This window comes from Eleutherodactylus coqui, chromosome 4 (assembly GCF_035609145.1).
Source record: "Eleutherodactylus coqui strain aEleCoq1 chromosome 4, aEleCoq1.hap1, whole genome shotgun sequence".
NCBI lineage: Eukaryota > Metazoa > Chordata > Amphibia > Anura > Eleutherodactylidae > Eleutherodactylus > Eleutherodactylus coqui.
Genome location: NC_089840.1, coordinates 285,340,357 through 285,362,127, shown reverse-complemented (window position 1 = coordinate 285,362,127; position 21,771 = coordinate 285,340,357). Strand labels below are relative to the sequence as shown.

Here is a 21,771-nt window from a genome sequence, read left to right as displayed (position 1 = left end):
TGGCCGCCGGGATCTTCACCCATGGTGGACCGCAGGTCTTCTCCCATGGTGCACCGTGGGCTCTGTGCGTTCCATTGCCGATTCCAGCCTCCTGATTGGCTGGAATCGGCACACATGACGGGGCGGAGTTACGAGGAGCAGCTCTCCAGCACGAGCGGCCCCATTCAGAAGGGAGAAGACCGGACTGCGCAAGCGCGTCTAATCGGGCGATTAGACGCTGAAATTAGACCGCACCATGGAGACAGGGACGCCAGCAACAGAGCAGGTAAGTGAATAACTTCTGTATGGCTCATATTTAATGCACGATGTATATTACAAAGTGCATTAATATGGCCATACAGAAGTGTATACCCCCACTTGCTTTCGCGGGACAACCCCTTTAATGGTAATAATGCCCCTTTTGTGCCAAAACGTAGTAGTAATAGCCACAGTAGTGCTCCCTTGAAAGTAATATTGCCCCCTGTAGGCATCCTGGAAATAGTCCCATCTTTTCCCCCATATACATTAATAATGCCCCCTTTGTGGTTTGTTAAGGTAATAATTCTGCCTGCGAGTTTCCCCTTACAAAATAACAGTTCCCTACTAGAGCGCCACACTATAATATTGGCCTCCTGAATTCCCCATATGAAGTAATACTGTCCCCATGAATGCCCCCTATATGGTACTAATGCTCCGTTTTCATCTTATGTTGCAATAATGCCAACTTATAAAGCCCTGTAGTAATGTCCCCTTATAATACTGCCCTGCCCCCACTCACTGTTTAGAGCAAAAATACATATTACACTCACCTTATACCCAATCAGGGCAGCGTCTTTGTTCTGTCACTGACCCAGCACAGGAGGTCTGAATGCATCGCCTCTGGGGCCAGGCCAGCAGCAATGCATGGAGGAAAGGAGATGCTGTGCTGACTGAGATTAGGAGAGTTAAATATATAGTTTTGTGTTTTTTTTAAATTGTGAGATTCTGGTGCTAGAAGATAAAAGGAAAGGTAAGGGTTCACAACTTGATTATTCAATGCTGATTGCAAAAGTTAGTGCACCCCCATGTAATGTACCTGATCTAATTCTCTAACTTCCCTGTGTCATACCAACTTGAAATTTGACATGACCATTCCTTAGGTCCTAAATAGGAAATGTAAAGGGGTCGCAACTTGATAAATCAATGCTAATTGCAAAAGTAAGTGCACCCCTATCTAATGTACTTAATCTAATTCATAACTTTCCAGTATCGCACAAACATGAAATTTGGCACGACCATTCCTTAGGACCTAAAAGGAAAAAGTAAAGGGGTCACAACTCGATTATTTAATGCTAAATGCAAAAGTAAGTGCACCCCTATGTTATGGAATTTCCCGATGTTGTACTAACTTTAAATTTGGCACAACCATTATTTAGGTCCTAAATAGGAAAAGTAAAGGGGTCACAACTTGATTATTTAACCCTTTCCAATCCAATTTGTATCCTGGTTTTCCTAGGGGGCTTACTCTTTTTCTGCTGTTATACAACAGAGTTATATGCTGCCTAAAGACAGTACTGCATGAGGTGACATGTTGGATAGTAAGAGAACCCCGACGGACGTCTTTCAACATCACAGCTGTACAGCCTTAATGTCTTTAGACGTCAGACAGTGGATTGGAAAGGGTTAAAGCTAAGTGCAAACGTAAGTGCATCTCTATGCTATGTAACTTCCCGGTGTCGTACAAAATTGAAATTTGCCACGACTATTCTTTACATCCTGATAGGAAAAGTAAAGGGGTTGCAACTTAAATATTCAATTCTAAGCATGAAAAAACTGAAAATCCATGACACATGACATACTTCTTTTCTCAGAAACCATGAAGCCTGGGGAAATGATTTGTATAGTGAGGAGAATCTACCTCACCTCTATGTGTATATACTGAGAATAATATACTAAAAGGCTATAAGGTATATAAGGAAATTGTCATGGACTACAGGGATTGAGCATGCCTTTAAGGCTAAGAAAGGGCTGCAACCTCCAGTCTGGGGTTAAATTCTGCAAAGGGATACCGGTACATGCAGTCTGAGGAGAACCTGACGCTCCTCTGTGTGTATACATATTTTATTCCTTGGTTTCTCTGAAGTAACCATTACATTTTCTGTGCGAACACCAGGTAAACACCTGCACCAAATTAACTTAGATAAAGCCGGGTATAACAGCTAGCTATTAATAATAATCTTAATCTATCACAACAATATGCACTGAAAATACTTTCAGAAAATAAAATATTGTGATAAAAAGAGGCGATAAAGGTGGAAGAGCGGTCATTCTAAATAACCATGCTTATGACCTAGAAGCAAGAAATATTCTCGAAAATGGCAAATATAGGAAATTGACGAATAATGCTGGCTTTGGTTTTATAAAAACCTTTGCCTTCATTTTATTCATAATTAGAAATTAGCGAGCACCAAAATGCTCAGGGGCTCATTACTCAAGTCGAACTTTTCGTAATGCTCGAGAGCGATCATTTTGAATAATGAACCCCATTGAAGTCAATGTGAGACTCGAGCATTTTTCAAGGTGACCAATGCTCTGCATAGTGGAGGTTGTGTGAATCACCTGAAAACATCAGAAAGTGATGTAAACACCACAGAAAATGAATAGGGAACGTCAGGGGCAGCATGCATGGGTGCATCTGAGGCTCCCAGGTTGCACTATTAAGCCAAATTGTGGGCAAGAGCCTGGTGGTCACACCCCTAACAATTTACTTGGGACAGACCATAATCAGCAAGGCACATGCGCTGGCACATCTTAGCTAAGCACCACACTAGGTGCAACCAAGGCCAATCACCGCCTGTGGGTGACATCGCTGCCTCTTCTCCTGTGTTACCTGCTGGCATTGCTGTCCATTCCCCCGCACGAGCCTGCGTTCACAGCGTACTCAAACTTTTCCCTGCGCAGCGTTCAGCTGCCCTCATGCCACACGGTCGCTTGATAGCCACACCACTCACATGTATATTTATAAGTGCATATTGGACAAGGAGGAACCGGAGACTCACTGCAGAGGGTTGGCAGGGCCTGGCAGGAACCCTCTTTGAAAGTGTGGGCGATAGCCCACAATGCTGATGACAATTGCTGACAAATTAACGTACGATCATAATTCCAATCCTGTGCCACCTTCATCACAAAATTGTCAGGAGCCAAAGGCATAAAGGGAATTCAGATGCCAGTACTTCTACACATACAATACAACATCGCATTCTTAAACCAAAGATTGGTTTGAAGCACGAGGTGTCGCCAAAGCAGCCACCACAGGTATACAGTGATCCTGTGAAAGTCTCATGAAATCAGTCATGCTTCCTGTGAACGCTTCAATCCAGTATCTCGCATAACTGTGTTAACACGAGAGATAATACATGCCGACCAGCGCTGACCCCCAGGCATGTGTGTGTTTATCAGACCCAAACCAATCTGGCTATTTACCACTCAGGGCATTATAAGTCAGCGGACATCCAAAAATAGGCAGTGTACAATGAGTTGTCCTGTTATACAGCCGGGATGCTTGTGAATGCCTTTTGCGCACAACTGGTCCCAGGCAGCCAAACCGCTGATGCATATAATGAGAGGACTTGTAGTCCTAGAAAGGACTGTTCGGTTACAATTATTCCAATCCCATGCCACCTTTGTCACAAATTTGTCAGGGGCCACAAACGTGGGTATAAAGCGGATGCTAGTACTTCTAACCATCAGCACAATCCAACAACCCATTCTTAAACAAAAGATTGCCTTAAAGCAGGAGGTGTCACCACAGGTATACAGTGACCGTGTGAAAGTCCCATTAAATCAGTTATGGTTCCCTTGATCGCTCCATTGACAGCATGAAGTATGAAGAAATTGGAGTGGCCAAGATGGCAGAGTTGCACCCCACCCAGGACCTTGGCCTCTGCCCACACTCTGAACTAACGCGGACATAAAGCGTACTCGGATGCTGGTACATCTAACCACAAGCACAATTCAACAACCCATTCTTAAACAAAAGATTGCCTTGAAGCAGGAGGTGTCACAAAAGTTGCTACCACAGGTATACAGTGACCCTGTGAAAGTCTCATTAAATCAGTTATGGTTCCTTTGATCGCTCCAAGGAAAGCATGAACCGTGAAGAAATTGGAGTGGCCAAGATGGCAGAGTTGCACCCCGCCCAGGACCTTGGCCTCTGCCCACATCCTCAACTAACACAGGCATAAAGCGGACTCTGATGCTAGTACTCCCAAGCATCAGCAAAATTCAGCAACCCTTTCTAAAATTAAAGATTTCTTTTAAGCAGGAGGTATTCCCAAAGTTGTCACCACTGCAATACAGTGACCCTGTGAAAGTCTTATTAAATTAGTTATGGTTCCTTTGATCACTCCAAAGACTGCATGAAATTGGAGTGGGCAAAGCAGGACAATTCATTCTGTGTATGTGTCAGATAGCTTAACACCGCTATGGGAAACCTTTGTGCACCCACAGTATAGGCAAACCCCTCAAACATTTCTGCAGCAAAAGTATTAGTGAAGCCCTGAAACATTTCTGTACCAAGAGTATAGGCGAACCCCTGAAACCTTTCTGTAGCAAGAGGATAGGCGAACTCCTGAAACATTTCTGTACAAAGAGTATTGCCGACTCCCGTAAAAATTGGTGTACCAAGAGTATAGGTGAAGACCTGAAAAATGTATTTACTAAGAGTATAGGTGAAGGCATGAAATATTGGTTTGCTCTGAGTATAGGCGAAGCTGTACCCCTGAAAAATTGGTTTACCCACGGTGCAGGTGAAACCCAGACATATTTTTTAAAGATAGAGCTCGTAGTTGCTTAATTTGCTAACAGAGCCTGGAGGCAGCCCTCCGAAAAAATTAGTTTTAACAGCCTTTTGGCTCACTGAAAAATTGACTGTTTAGCGTGCTGACATGCTAGGAGGAGAAAGATCAGAGAGGGATAGACCAAGCTACTTCTCCCTTTTTGGGGGGTGATAGAGGGTGCATGTTTCTCCTGTTCCAGCTGAAAGAATCTTTATGTTCCGCTGCTTTCCACCGGTGAAGAAGAGAAGTCTGGGGAAATCCAGCCTTTGTTCATTGACTGAAAGCCTGTCGGCGCTGTCAGTTGACAGGCGGGTACGCTTATCTGTGATGATCCCCCCCCCCCCCAGCAGCACTAAACACCCTCTCTGATAAGACGCTAGCGGAAGGGCAGGCCAGCACCTCCAAGGTGTACAGCGCAAGTTCGTGCCACGTGTCCAGCTTTGACACCCAATAGTTATATGGAGCAGAGGGATCACGGAGGACGTTGATACGGTCCGCAATGTAGTCCCTGACCATCTTTTTACACTGTTCCCTCCAACTAAGCCTAGACTGGGGAGTGGTGACACAGTCTGGCTGGGGACCCATAAAACTGGCAAAGGCTTTGGAGAGTGTTCCCCTGCCTGTGCTGGACATGCTTCCTGATCCCCACGCCTCCTCTGCTACTTGGCCCACTGAAGTACGTCCTCTAATGCTAGCGTTGTCAGATGGGAACCTTAGCATCAGCTTTTCCACCAGGGCCTTGTGGTATTGCATAACTCTCGTACTCCTTTCCTCTTCAAGAATGAGAGTGGAAAGGTTCTCCTTGTACTGTGGGTCGAGAAGGGTGTATACGCAGTAATCAGTGTTGGCCAGAATGCGTCTAATGCGAGGGTCATGGGAAAGGCAGCCTAACATAAGGTCAGCCATGTGCGCCAGTGTCCCAGTACGCAAGACATCACTGTCCTCATTAGGAGGATGACTTTCAAAATCCTCCTCCTCTTTAGCCCATACACGCTGAACAGATGAGAGGCAAGCAACATGGGTACCCTCTGCAGTGTTAATACACCTTCACCGAGGTAGGACCCTCAATCCTCAGGGTGGGTAGCATGTGAGCGGTCCCAGCCTCCACCAAGTTCACCCAATGTGCCATCAGGGAGATGTAGTGTCCCTGCCCGCCAGCACTTGTCCACATGTCCGTGGTTATGTGGACCTTCCCTGTAACCGCGTTGGTGAGGGCGCGGTTTATGTTGCGTGAGATGTGCTGGAATAGGGCGGGGACAGCACACCGGGAAAAATAGTGGGGACTGAGTACCGAGGGACCGCCACCGCCATCATGTTGTGGAAAGCCTCTGTTTCTACTAGCCTGTATGACAGCATCTCCAGGCTGAGTAGTTTTGCAATATGCACGTTTAAAGAGTGGCTGTGTATTTCCGCTTTCGTTCCAACGATTGGGTTAGCGACAGCTGAACGCTGCGTTGGGACATATTGGTGGAGGCAGTTGAGGACCGTGGAGGTGAGGGTGTGGGTGCAGGCCGGGAGGCTCTTGTGCCTGCATCCTGGGAGGGGGTTGCATCTCTGTGCCAGATTGTGACACTGGGGAAGAGGCGGTGGTGTGACCCGCAGGCGGTGAATGGCCTTTGTTCCACCTCGTGGGGTACGTAGCAATCATATACCTGCGCATGCTGGTGGTGGTCAGTCTGGTAGTGGTGGCTCCCCGGCTGATCTTGGTGCGGCACATGTAGCACACCACTGTTCGTCGGTCGTCTGCGCTCTCACAAAAAAAAAACTCTAGACCTTCGATTACCTAGCCCTCTGCACGGAGGCTTGCCGCGAGGGGGTGCTGTGGGGAACAGTTGGTGAATTATTTGCTCTGTCCCTGCTTCTCCCCCTGGCCACCCCACTACCTCTTCCAACCTGTTCTGCTGCAGCACTTGCCTCCCCCTCTGAAGCCCTGTCTTCAGTAGGCTTTGCAAGCCAGGTGGGGTCAGTCACGTCCTCGTCCACCAGCTCTTCCTCTAATTCCTCAGTCTGCTCCTCCCTCAGACTTACTGCCCTAACAACCACCTTGCTGACAGACAACTGTGTCTCATCCTCATCATCCACAAATAGCTCTTGAGACAGTAATTCGAAGTCCCCACCCTCATCACCGAGTCTGTGAAAGTTCCACATTTCCGGCATCGGTCACGACAAACTCCTCACGTGGCTGTGGAACCGTTTTTCAGACTCAGGGCAGGGACCCGAGAAGACTTCTTGGGTGTATGCCTGTTCATCATAATGTCTTATTTTCCTGAAATGACCAGGCTGGGAGGAAGGAAGAGCAGCCTGAGGATTCAGAGGTGCATTCCCTTGGGTGGTGTGAGTGGACTGCGTGGAAGACTGGGTGTTGGATAAAGTAGTGGAGGCGTTATCCGCTATCCACGTCAGCACCTGATCACACTGCTGTGCTTTTAATAATGGTCTACCACGCGGACCTGCAAAATGTGACATGAAGCTGGGGAGTGGAGATACGTGGCGCTCTACCATTCCCTCAGCAGGCACTGTTTCACCCTGCCCAGGACTTCGGCCTCTGCCCACACCCTCATTCAGATGCCTACATCCACATCCTCGACCCCAACCCTTACCCCTATTCTTCATCATGTAGGATTAAGGATAGAGCAGGGCCAGAAAAACTGTAATCAGTGGATACCGCTGGTCCCTGGGGCTAATTCACCGCCCACAGCGGCTGGTAGATTTGAGAGGCATTGAGCTGCTCCAGAAATAATTAACCCACTGTATACCGCAGATACCTAGCCCTAATTCACCGCCCATAGACTTGTAGATATGACAGGCTGTATGCAGGGCCAGAAAAAGTTTTTACCTATGTGGAGCAGTTGAGATCTAGGGCTAATTCACTGCACACCGAGACTTTTAGACTTGAGAGACTGTGAGCAAGGCCAGAAAAAATTTAACTAGTGCATAGAGCTGAGAACTTGGGCTCATTCACCGCACAGAGAGACTGGTAGATTTGAGACACTCTGAGCTGCACCAGAAAAAAAATTAACCCACTGCATAGCACTGCAAAACAGCACCCACACATGGGTATATAGCGTATACCAAAACACGTGGGCAGAATACAGCTGGGATGCTTGAAAAGAAAAATTGGTGCACTGCTGGTCCCAGCCAGCCAAAATACGTGTAGAGGGTTGGCACGTCACAGCAGGAAGGGGTAAAGCCTTCCTTGCATGTTGGCTAAAAAATGGCGCTAAACATTCGGGGAGGGGAAATAAAATTTACTCGAACACCGTGTGGTGCTCAACTCGAGTAGTCTAATATTCGATCGAGCATCAAGCTCGGACTAGTGTGCTCGCTCATCTCTATTCATAATGCATTTGAAGAAAAATGTATAACAAAAGCTGAGAGGGATACATATGTATCAATTCCCTGGAAACGGCATATTTTTTCTACTTACCAAATATACACAAATCCCTTATAAACCACCCGGACGACCAATAATAGCTGGTATGGGATTGATTACAAGTAATATCGACCGACGGCTACAGAGATTTGTCTCCTACCTTCTAGCTTACTTGAAAGACACAAAACATCTTCAGGGATTATTCAAGGATCTGCAGTGGAAGCGCACATAGCTTTGGGCGGCTCTCAACATTTAGGTCTTATACACCAATATTCCTCATGATAAAGGACTACAAGCGATACATCACTTTCTTGACTTTAACCCTCTCATGCTCGCTACTCCAAAATACTTCATTCTTGATGCCATTAAATTGATCTTAAAAGGGTTGTCTCGCGGCAGCAAGTGGGGTTATACACTTCTGTATGGCCATATTAATGCACTTTGTAATATACATCGTGCATTAATTATGAGCCATACAGAAGTTATTCACTTACCTGCTCCGTTGCTGGCGTCCCCGTCTCCATGGCTCCGTCTAATTCTGATGTCTTCTGGCGTTTTTAGACGCGCTTGCGCTGTGCAGTCTTCTGCCTGGTGAATGGGGCCGCTCGTGCCGGAGAGCTGGTCCCACGTCGTCATCGTAGCTCCGCCCCGTCACGTGTGCCGATTCCAGCCAATCAGGAGGCTGGAATCGGCAATGGACCGCACAGAGCCCATGGTGCACCATGGGAGAAGACCCGCGGTGCACCATGGGAGAAGACCGCAGGGCATCCCTGGGAAAGGACCGGCGGCCATCTTAGGGAGAAGATTTTTAAACCTTCATATTTCTTCAGATCGGTGAGTAGCAAGCGGTTTAAAAACCGCTTTAAATTGCTATTTTATGCCAGGGGGGTGACAGGAGGAATGGGCTAATGTAAAATTTTGATGTTTACCGCGAGACAACCCCTTTAACTAGAGATGAGCTAGCGTACTCGCTAAGGCAAATTACTCGAGCGAGTATTGCCTTTTGTGAGTACCTGCCCGCTTATCTCAAAAGACTCGGGTGTCGGGGAGCGGCGGGGGAGAGCAGGGAGGAACGGGGGGAAAGATCTCTCTCCCTCACAGAGTATTGCTGCATTGTGGAGATGTGTACAAGTGCTGGCACCTGAGTCCCCTTTATGCCCACGTTTGCGGCTCCTGACAATTTTGTGACGGAGGTGACATGGGATTGGCATTGTCAGGGGTCTGTCAACGGAGACCAAAGCGAATGTTGCCTGAGTCCAAATTAATAGGAAATATTATATTGAGTACTTGTAGATGAGAACCATAATAAGCCACTACACACACAGTCTAGTGAATCAGAATGATTTCTAGTTTATTTTTGAACATTTGCTAGTTTTTATGCAAGATGGAAAGACGGCGTTTCCAAATGTTACCTGATACCAAGTTTCAATCTACTTTGCTGACCAAGTCCTCATTCCAACAGATTACAATATTGCTGTAAATCAAAAGCCTTCTAAACAAAAGGTATCAGCAAAACTGTGTGAAGTGGACATCAGTTACATACGATCATAAAGATGACTCCATACTGTCTGAGTACATACTTAATTACACCTCTTCCCAGACCAGAATGTAATCTTAAAGTCCATTGTGTTAAATTTTATCTTGTCTTAAAGTCTGATTTGCACATCAAAGAGGGGGCATTGGTTCTAGTTAAACACATAGAACTGGTTTTAGCCACCTACTTAGTATTCAGTACATTCTGATCAAGAGATCAGAATTGTGATCAAAATGGCTGAATGAAATCTAATTAATCATACATTTAGTATTTTAAAATCATCATCCAAATATACTTTTTGACATATGATTCTTTATCCAAATTCTATTAGCAACTTCCGGAATGTTTTACATATTTTTCATTTCCATAATACATAACATTATATAACCAAATAACTAATGTCACATTTATTATACTGTTTCCTTATCTTTCTTATGTTAAGTTATTAAAAATATGATTGACCCCTATCAATCCCCCATTTGGACATCAGAGACACCATTTTCTCCTGGTTCTGTCACACGTTGGTGCCGGCTTCAGCCGGGTCCCCAGGTAGGAATGGTGCACTCTATGTCCATCTAGGATATCAAGACATTTAAATGTGGGCAGAAAAATCGGCATTCAGTACATTTAGCTACACATGAAATTATTACCTTAATTTGTTGACATTTCATTAGGGTCACAAGTAAAATTATAACGCTCTTCAGCCAATGCAACATTTCTCACCTAAAACCGAGTCATATTCGTCCAATGTGTATATTCAACGGTATCGCAATGGGGACAATATTCATATATATATTAAGGAAGGTGTATTCCTGAACAACATTGTCATCTACTACATTACTATCATTGTGTACTATTGAGTATATGTCTCCAAGAGTCTCTACGGGAGTGGGGACGGATAATAGACAAGTCCGCAAAATGTCCTTTCCACTCCTGAAGTTGGGCATACACATGTGGGAAATATTTGCCCATCCAGTCCATCGCTTCTCAATGTGGATCGTTTGTAGTGGTGTTTCCCAATAAGAGGACAGTCCAATAAGACAAGATGTAGATGTCAAAATGTCCAGACCCCCTCCCAAACAACGCCAGGATTCCACCCATCACTTTTCCTCTGGCTGGGAACTTTTTTGCAGTGGGAGGCGTGTATCCAGGTAGCTCTCCCTTCTACTTTTACTGAAGTAGGTGTTGTCAACAGAAATTGGTATGGTCTGTCAAACCTTGGGTCCAAGGCCTTTCTTACGTGTCTTTTTGCAACCACCCAGTCTCCAGGCTGCAAGAAATGGGTCCCCTCTAGGTTGTCAGGGTCTGGGATTGGGGAAAATACTGGATCGTGTGTTATTTTCAGTTTACGACATAGTTCTTGTACATATTCAATAACCTTATCACACCCCTGCTGCAGGGCCTGTGGATGGTACAGGCCTAATCTTGGCATAGAGCCAAACAACACTTCTTTTATCTTATGCGTACCATTTTAGTTCTTTCAACTTTGTCTAAACTCTGCGGGTGGTATGGAGTGTGAAACGCTTGTTCCACTCCCAGGCTGACATCACCTCTCGCATCACCTTACCTGTAAAATGTGTACCTCTGTCACTCTCAATTGTCTCTAGTACCCCAAATCTACATACAAGTTCTGACACAAGTTTAGTCGCTGTACATTGTGTGGTGGCTTTGAACAGGTCCACGCACACAAGGACGTACTCATACCTGCCTGATTTGGAAGCTGAATGTAATCGATTTGTAATCTCTTAAAAGGATACAGTGGTCTGGGTGTGCACTTCACATGCCTTCACATATGCCTTCACCAACCTGTCGAACCCTGGAGCATACCATACCTTGTCCACAACAGAAACCATGGCATTCCGAGAGGCATGCACTTTCCCATGAGCTAGGACGGCGAGGTGGGGGTAGGCGGCCGCTGGTACATCATCTACATACCTGGCTCCTACTGATCAGCACAAGGGGTCTTGCGTCCTGTCCAGGAGAGCTGCAGCCTCAGCTGCCCTATCCGCTCTATCATTTCCCTTGCTCTCCGGTGACTGCCCCTGCGTGTGTGCTTTAACCTTTATTATGGCCACCTGTTCTGGCAACATGACAGCCTGCATTTAATCTTAATGGGCTTGCCTTGTGCCGTGAGAAAGCTCCTGGACCGCCAGATGGGTCCATAATCGTGTGCAGTACCAAAGGCGTACCTGGAATCAGTGTAGATGTTAGCAGTGGTACCTTTCGCAATCGTACAGGCCTCAGTTGGAGCACGGAGCTCAGCCTCCTGCGCTGACATGTATGGCGGCAGTGGTTTTTTTGTACAAGCATCTCATTCAGTGTGACTACTTGAAAACCTGTTACAAACCTTCCTTTGTCATTCAGGTATCTAGATCCATCCACAAACATTTTAAGGTGGGGGTTTAGGAGGGGTTTGTCAGTGACCTGTGCGAACCCAGCTGTCTCCTGCTCCATGAGCGGTGCACAATCATGCTGGTGATCTGCGTCAAAGGCCTCCTCCTCATCAGTCAGAGAATTTGCAAAAAGCTGGTCCTCTGTACTTACTCCCCCATTTGAATCAGTGTCACCTAATGGTAATAAGGTGGCCGGATTCAAAGTGGTGCAATGTTAAAATGAGACATTGGATGAAGAGTGTACTGCAAGTTCCATTTTGATCTGTCTAGCAAGGGACAGATGTCTACGGCTTACCTGTGTCAGGATACCATGTATGTCATGTGGGGTGTAGATCACCGTGGTGTGATCTAAGAAGTTTCTCTTTGCTGGCTTTGCACCCATTCTACTCTGATGGAGGAAACACAAAAGGTTTAGTGATGCATTGAGGTAACTATTTGTGTCAGCAGTACATAAAAGAAAATAAAAATAAATCATCAACATATTACAAGAGGGCGGTGCCCTCGGGAATTGGCCAGGCGTCTGATACCAGCTTCATGCATCTGGTGAACTGGTTTTGGGCTATTCTGAGCCCCTTTGTGGCAGCACTGTCCAACAGTACTGCTTTCCTCTGAAAATAAATGCAAACAAATACTGACAGTCTGTCGAGGTCCGTCTGACTGGTAGCCCAAAGGCTCGAAGGAACGACACTAAGAACTTGTTCCTCTGCGTGCGTAAGAGTGAGGACAGGGAGAGGTGTCACTAGGTCTGCTGCCATCCGACAGAAGGTCGGGTGACTTTCAGACCTGGGGTGTATATGAGCCTCACCGGACGGGTGAAGTTCGATACAGCATCCCAAGGGTCCCATCACGTCGGTTCCCAATATGCTTTCAGGACTTTCCAGCACAAGGAAGCGCATGAGGCATCGCGACCCTTTAAACATTACCTCTAGCGGTTCAGTTTCTGCCAGCTGAATCGGCACTCCTGAAACCCCTTGCACCGATTACTGCTAGACAATCAGGCTGGTATTCTATTTAAAATAGATCAGAATCTTGTTGCAAAAAAAAAAAAAAATTTTAAATTTTAAAATTGCTGACCTGCAATACCTAGATCACCTATGTCAGATGTCCAGTTCCTTGGGCTAAACAATGACCCAGGAAAACAACCTTTGTTTTGCAGAATTGGAGTTTGTCTTGGAGGTGGCTTACTATTTGTCAGGACCTGCGGAAAGCTGAGTTTCTGCAGTAGCTATCAAGACAAACACATGAGCCGGATCTACCAAGAGAGCAGTTAGTTTACAAAACTCTTCTGAACTGTCACCTGAGGTCTCAACCCGTACCAATCCATCTGATGAGAATTTGATGGATGCAGATAAGGCTTGTAAGATATCAGTACAAATAACAGAGACTTGAATTACAACAAGGCAGAATAATCCACAAACATCTATCCACGTTGAAATATGATATTCTTTAAGCAAATTCATTATTAATCTGATCCTGCCTGCAATGTCTCATCAAATTTGAGAAGAAAAAAACTTTTTGTAACTGCCCAAGCTCCTCACCCCCTCCTTTGTAGACAAAAGAAGAATGAAACATTACGTACTTTTACATCATCTAGCTCCACCCCTTCGATACTGGTCGTTTGCATGTCTCTCCTACAGAACATTCTCTCAGAGACAGTACAATACTAACAGCATTTAGCAGTGATACAGACATCCAACCAATCACAGAACTGACATTTACCCAAAAAGCAAAAATAGACCTTAAAAATCCCTATATGTTCTCTACTTTTAAGACCGTATAATTCACGTAATTCATTACAAGTTTCTTATTTCATCAACGTCTGTCTTCCTTTCTATGACACTGAATTTTATCTTTCTATGAAACAGAACAATAGCTAAGATATTAATGAGCAGCTAGAACATTCAGACTTTAAACAACATTAATCATTAGTAATTACAAGGGGTATATTTCTCTGAGGATACGAATAGTTAAACACATAGAAAAGAAAACCTGCTAAGCGCTTCTAACAGCGCAACATTTTCTGCATTTTTAACCCTTATATCCTTAAAAGCCCCCACAGACGTGAATGGGGTCTCTTACATTTATATGAAAAGACGTACAACAAAGATTAGTTTACATACCGGCGTCTCTGATATCTTTCATGTTTTTTCCCGTACTGTTACCAGAACTCATAGTTAAAGGTTCCTGCTTTTCTAAGTCCTATCTTTCTATATTTTATACACTTGTCTGCATACGTCTCCCCCTTCCCTTTCTCACACAGCTTATGGACTTAGCTCTTGATTTACCACTATCACACAGTATTAAGGATGCACACAGCTGTCTCTGGTAAATCTGGCGGTCACACAGACCTTCTATTTGTCACACAGACCCCCTATTTGTCACACAGACCTTCTATTTTATTTATTTTTTTTTTTCTCAAGCACGAAGCTAACTTATTTCCCACTATTCATCACTAAGTATACAGGGCCTTATATCACACAGTACACTAAGGACACTTAGTCCCTGGTCCTGGAATAGTTTTACAGAACTACTACAGCAGTCACTTAGACTACTTAGGGGGTGTTTAGGGGAGACCAGACCTCTCCTCTAAGGGAACTTCTGGTGATATTATAACAGATTCTGTAAAAGCAAATTATGGCTAACATGACACAGACTATCAACGTACAGATTTCAACAATTACTACAGGCAAAATGGCAATATACACACAAGGGTTCTTCCGTCTAGCACGGTTACTAAGAACACCGTAAATAACAGGCAGAAGCGTCCTATATAACATGCAGCAACTCACCTCCTGTCAACACGGGACGGAAGTCAGGAGAGCCCAGAGCTGGAGTGGCAAGTCAAGGGCTTACTGTACACCGGTGTTTTGTAGATCTGGGGTCCCGTGGCCTCTGGTCCGACTGGTCGGCAGGTAGTGTCGTCAGGTATCGGCTGCAGGTAAGGAGTTAGCCTCTGCCCCACATTTGAGCGTCAAATAAACTGTCGGTCTGTCAACGGAGACCAATGCGAATGTTGCCTGAGTCCAAATTAATAGGAAATATTATATCGAGTACTCGTAGATGAGAACCATAATAAGCCACTACACACACAGTTTAGTGAATCAGAATGAGTTCTAGTTTATTTTTGAACATTTGCTAGTTTTTATGCAAGATGGAAAGAAGGCGTTTCCAAATGTTACCTGATACCAAGTTTCAATCTACTTTGCTGACCAAGTCCTCATTCCAACAGATTACAATATGGCTGTAAATCAAAAGCCTTCTAAACAAAAGGTATCAGCAAAACTGTGTGAAGTGGACATCAAACAGTTACATATGATCATAAAGATGACTCCATACTGTCTGAGTACATACTTAATTACACCTCTTCCCAGACCAGAATGTAATCTTAAAGTTCATTGTGTTAAATTTTATCTTGTCTTAAAGTCTGATTTGCACATCAAAGAGGGGGCATTGGTTCTAGTTAAACACATAGAACTGGTTTTAGCCACCTACTTAGTATTCAGTACATTCTGATCAAGAGTTCAGAATTGTGATCAAAATGGCTGAATGAAATCTAATTAATCATACATTTAGTATTTTAAAATCATCATCCAAATATACTTTTTGACATATGATTCTTTATCCAAATTCTACTAGCAACTTCCGGAATGTTTTACATATTTTTAATTTCCATAATACATAACATTATATAACCAAATAACTAATGTCACATTTATTACACTGTTTCCTTATCTTTCTTATGTTAGGTTATTAAAACTATGATTGACCCCTATCAGCATGATGATTGTACGTCAATTTATCATCAATTCTCAACAGCATTGTGGACTATCGCCCCCCCCCCCTTTCAAAGAGGGTCACTGCCTGGCCCTGCCAACCCTCTGCAGTGTGTTCCTCCGGTTCCTTCTCATCTATTACGCACCTATAAATAGACATGAGGGTGGTGTGGCTATGAAGTGAGCGTGTGGCATGAGACCAGCTAAACGCTGTGCAGGGAAACTTTTGTGTGCGCTATGGATGCAGGGTCGTGGGGTTGGACAGCAATGCCAGCATGTAACCCAGGAGAAGAGGTACCAGTGTCACCCGCAGGCAGTGATTGTCCTTGGTTGCAGGTAGTGTGGTGCTTAGCTAAGACGTGCCAGCGCGTGTGCCTTGCTAATGAGACGCCAGACTCTTGCCCCCATTTTGGCCTAATAGTGGGACCTGGGAGCCTCAGATGCAGCCATGCATGCTGCCCCACGCTAGAACCTCGGTCCTCACTATCCCTGAAGGGGTAATACACAGAACCAGACGGGGCTGGCGCACAGACAGATGCAGGATAGAGGGGAGACAAACTGACATGAAACTGACAGAACAGAAGTCAGACTGCAACACAGAACTCAGTGAGTGAGCAGTACTGACACAGAACAGGACAGAAGTAAGACTGCAGGACAGAACTCAGTGAGCGGGTAGTACTGACGCAGAACAGGACAGAAGTAAGACTGCAGGACAGAGCTCAGTGAGCGGGCAGTACTGACGCAGAACAGGACAGAAGTAAGACTGCAGGACAGAGCTCAGTGAGCGGGCAGTACTGACACAGAACAGGACAGAAGTAAGACTGCAGGACAGAGCTCAGTGAGCGGGCAGTACTGACACAGAACAGGACAGAAGTAAGACTGCAGGACAGAACTCAGTGAGCGGGCAGTACTGACGCAGAACAGGACAGAAGTAAGACTGCAGGACAGAACTCAGTGAGCGGGCAGTACTGACACAGAACAGGACAGAAGTAAGACTGCAGGACAGAGCTCAGTGAACGGGCAGTACTGACGCAGAACAGGACAGAAGTAAGACTGCAGGACAGAACTAAGTGAGCGGGCAGTACTGACGCAGAACAGGACAGAAGTAAGACTGCAGGACAGAGCTCAGTGAGCGGGCAATACTGACGCAGAACAGGACAGAAGTAAGACTGCAGGACAGAACTCAGTGAGCGGGCAGTACTGACACAGAACAGGACAGAAGTAAGACTGCAGGACAGAACTCAGTGAGCGGGCAGTACTGACGCAGAACAGGACAGAAGTCAGACTGCAGGACAGAACTCAGTGAGCGGGCAGTACTGACGCAGAACATGACAGAGTGAGAGCTGCTAGTGCTGAACTAACAAAACACCAATTCAAAGGCAATCAGGAAGTGCTTCAGCTCACCTTAATTAGAGGAGTAATAGCCAATTAACCCCGCAGGTGAACTGAGAGGCAGAGACCTGGCTAACTATGTCAGCGGTGGCTAACACTCTTAGCGCTGGACAAAAGCAGAAAGGAAGGGCAGAGACCTTACACCAAGATGCTGAAATCAAGATTTGGCAAAAACATCCCACCATCTGGGATACTGATCATCAACGTTGCACAGTATATGACAATTTCCTGCATCCCATTAATCATAAGCAGGAGTTTCTTGGTACGATAACGTGCAAGGTTCAAAAACTTGGATATACAATGTGTCTATAATTCCAAGAAATTGTACTAGGTTATAATGCGATGGGGGCTTTTAAAAGGTCAGCATGACCCTACTGAGGTTTTAAAGACCCTTTTTAAAGGGACTAGATTTCTCTAACATCAGCTTTAGGCCGGCTTCACACGAGCGTGACGGGCTCCGCCGCGGAATATTCCGCGGCAAAGCCCGTCACGGCGCCCCCCAGAGACCCCATACTTAAAAAGCGGAAGATAGCATGAAGACGCTTCCCCGCCCACCGCCGCGTCACGTGACGCGGCGGTAGGCGGGAAAGCGTTTTCACGCTATCTCCCGCTGTGTTACAGCGGGAGATAGCGTGAACGGACGGCTTCCATTGACTGCAATGGAAGCCGTCAGTGCGTACACCCGCGGCAAATAGAGCATGCCGCGGGTGAGGACGGGGGATTTCACGGTGCGGAATTCCGCGGTGGAATTCCACATCGTGAGCATTGTGCTGTTAGGTTCAATAGAACCTAATAGCAGCGGGCAACGCAGCGGATTTTCGCTGTGAATTACGCGGCGTAAATCTGTTCGTGGGAAGGAGGCTTTAGTAATATCTGTTAAAGGGGTTGTCTCGCGGCAGCAAGTGGGGTTATACACTTCTGTATGGCCATATTAATGCACTTTGTAATGTACATCGTGCATTAATTATGAGCCATACAGAAGTTATTCACTTACCTGCTCCGTTGCTAGCGTCCCCGTTGCCATGGATCCATCTAAATTCGCTGTCTTCTGGCGTTTTTAGACGCGCTTGCGCTGTGCGGTCTTCTGCCTGGTGAATGGGGCCGCTCATGCCGGAGAGCTGGTCCCGCGTCGTCATCGTAGCTCCGCCCCGTCACGTGTGCCGATTCCAGCCAATCAGGAGGCTGGAATCGGCAATGGACCGGACAGACCCCACAATGCACCATGGGAGAAGACCCGCGGTGCATCGTGGGTGAAGATTCCGGCGGCCATCTTAAAGAAGGAAGAAAGAAGTCGTCGCAGAGCGGGGATTCGGGTAAGTAATATATATTTTTTTTTTAACCCATCCCTTGGGTTCGTCTCGCGCCGAACGGGGGGCCTATTGAAAAAAAAAAAAAACCGTTTCGGCGCGAGACAACCCCTTTAATGTCCCTCTTCTGCTTTAGTTCTACTCATTATGTCTGGATCGCAATGCATGTGGAATGCAGCATCGCCCATCCATCCCACATGATACAGATGCGCCTCACGTGACACTCATGTTGTCACATAGGGGTGTGTGAGAGAACACGTGACACTCAGGACACACCAGGAACGTCCCCTATATTACATGTGGATTGCAGTATTATCTCTCCATTCCACCCAACAGCCGCTCTGTTATTGAGTAACACTTACATAAACTCTCACACGATGATTACCTGGAGGGCGACGCCGCATGGATCTGCTGTATGACGTCACCACAAAGCATCGAGCTCCACTACAGGAACCTGACCTGCCTCCATATCCCACCACTATAAAAGTAAGTTACCTATTACATTGAATCAGGCTTGAAAAAGGAGTTACCAATACTGTGAAACGCGCTGCAGACTATTCATATCCTTATAGTGTTAGTTCTGTAGCACATCTGTATGGCTTTTATTTGTTATGTATGTTTGGAATAAACTACTGGAAAATCCCCACAACATCTGAAGCAATGCCTACTGGTATACCAGGATTGGGGGGACTCGATGGCATTTAAGTCCCCCCTGTGAAGTAAGTCCTATCTTGTATCCTATATCATACCACTTAGCACACAGCAGGGATTACTCAGGAATCGGTCTTTACACACACTTTAGCAGTTCAATGCAACACCGTCAGGGATATTTAACCCTTTGCAATCCAATTTTGGATTCAGGCTTTCCTAGGGGGCTCTCTCTTTCTGACATTATACAATGGCGCCATCTGCTGGCTAGAGCCAGTACTGTGGTATAGGACATGCTGGAGAGGCCCCCTGATAACAGAGCGGCCAGTAATATACAGTAAGAATACCCTGCTGGACGTCTTCCGAAATCGAAGCTGTACAGCCTTCAATCAGAATGTCTTCAGACGTCAGACAACGGATTGGAAAGGGTTAATAGGATTTTCCCAACGCTCTCTCTCTATATATTTAGTATTATTTGTAAACAGGATCCCCGTTAGTCGCAGTTATCTGCTGGTTGTGCTCAGTAGGTGACTGTGAGGTCTGTGTCTGTAATGGAGACTGGGGGGAGGCTGTATGTGTGATGGAGGCTGGGGGGAGGCTGTATGTGTGATGGAGGCTGGGGGGAGGCTGTATGTGTGATGGAGGCTGGGGGGAGGCTGTATGTGTGATGGAGGCTGTACGTGTGACGGAGGCTGTACGTGTGACGGAGGCTGGGGGGAGGCTGTACGTGTGACGGGGGCTGGGGGGAGGCTGTACGTGTGACGGGGGCTGGGGGGAGGCTGTACGTGTGACGGGGGCTGGGGGGAGGCTGTACGTGTGACGGGGGCTGGGGGGAGGCTGTATGGTGATGGAGGCTGGGGGGAGGCTGTATGGTGATGGAGGCTGGGGGGAGGCTGTACGTGTCATGGAGGCTGGGGTGAGGCTGTACGTGTCATGGAGGCTGGGGTGAGGCTGTACGTGTCATGGAGGCTGGGGTGAGGCTGTACCTGTCATGGAGGCTGGGGTGAGGCTGTATGTGTCATGGAGGCTGGGGTGAGGCTGTATGTGTCATGGAGGCTGGGGTGAGGCTGTATGTGTGATGGAGGCTGGGGTGAGGCTGTACTTGTAATGGAGGCTGGGGTGAGGCTGTATGTGTGATGGAGGCTGGGGTGAGGCTGTATGTGTGATGGAGGCTGGGGTGAGGCTGTATGTGTGATGGAGGCTGGGGTGAGGCTGTATGTGTTATGGAGGCTGGGGGGAGGCTGTATGTGTGATGGAGGCTGGGGGGAGGCTGTATGTGTGATGGAGGCGAGGGTGAGGCTGTACGTGTCATGGAGGCTGGGGTGAGGCTGTACGTGTCATGGAGGCTGGGGTGAGGCTGTGTGATGGAGGCTGGGGTGAGGCTGTATGTGTGATGGAGGCTGGGGTGAGGCTGTATGTGTGATGGAGGCTGGGGTGAGGCTGTACTTGTAATGGAGGCGAGGGTGAGGCTGTATGTGTGATGGAGGCTGGGGTGAGGCTGTATGTGTGATGGAGGCTGGGGTGAGGCTGTATGTGTGATGGAGGCTGGGGGGAGGCTGTATGTGTGATGGAGGCTGGGGGGAGGCTGTATGTGTGATGGAGGCGAGGGTGAGGCTGTACGTGTCATGGAGGCTGGGGTGAGGCTGTGTGTCATGGAGGCTGGGGTGAGGCTGTGTGATGGAGGCTGGGGTGAGGCTGTATGTGTGATGGAGGCTGGGGTGAGGCTGTATGTGTGACGGAGGCTGGGGTGAGGCTGTATGTGTGACGGAGGCTGGGGTGAGGCTGTATGTGTGACGGAGGCTGGGTTAGGCTGTATGTGTGACGGAGGCCGGGGTGAGGCTGTATGTGTGACGGAGGCCGGGGTGAGGCTGTATGTGTGACGGAGGCCGGGGTGAGGCTGTATGTGTGACGGAGGCCGGGGTGAGGCTGTATGTGTGACGGAGGCCGGGGGGAGGCTGTATGTGTGACGGAGGCCGGGGGGAGGCTGTATGTGTGACGGAGGCCGGGGGGAGGCTGTATGTGTGACGGAGGCCGGGGTGAGGCTGTATGTGTGACGGAGGCCGGGGTGAGGCTGTATGTGTGACGGAGGCCGGGGTGAGGCTGCATTTTCCACCGTAATAGGGGATTATAGCTCTCACTGTTGTAGTCGGACCCTGACATATTCTCCTCGGACTGCCCTCTGACGTCTTCACTCCCTGAATCACTCGCTGACTCTCTTCACGCTCCAGCCCTGACTGACTGTGACTGGCTGAACGGCTCACAGACTTCTTCTCTCACTGATTCTCTGACTGGAACTGACTTCCCGCTCAAACTGTCTGACTGTAAACTGTGTAACTCCTCCCCATATCCCAATCTGCACTGCTCTGTTTTCCCGGGCTTGGATCCCCTCTACCAATCAGCAATCAGTGTGACAGTAACCAATCAGGAGACATGTTGCCGGGCAGATTAGGACATCATTTGTGAGAAACAGGGTTTCTCCGTCTCGCACGCGCTCGGCTCCGCTCCTCCGTCTCGCACGCGCTCAGCTCTGCTTCATCCACTCTCTGAATACATCT

General features: G+C 47.1%; 1 pseudogene; it reads left to right on the top strand.

Moving 5' to 3' along the window:
• LOC136624513 (zinc finger protein 585A-like) overlaps nucleotides 1-21,771 on the top strand; it is a 252,475-nt pseudogene that overhangs the window by 212,236 nt on the left and 18,468 nt on the right.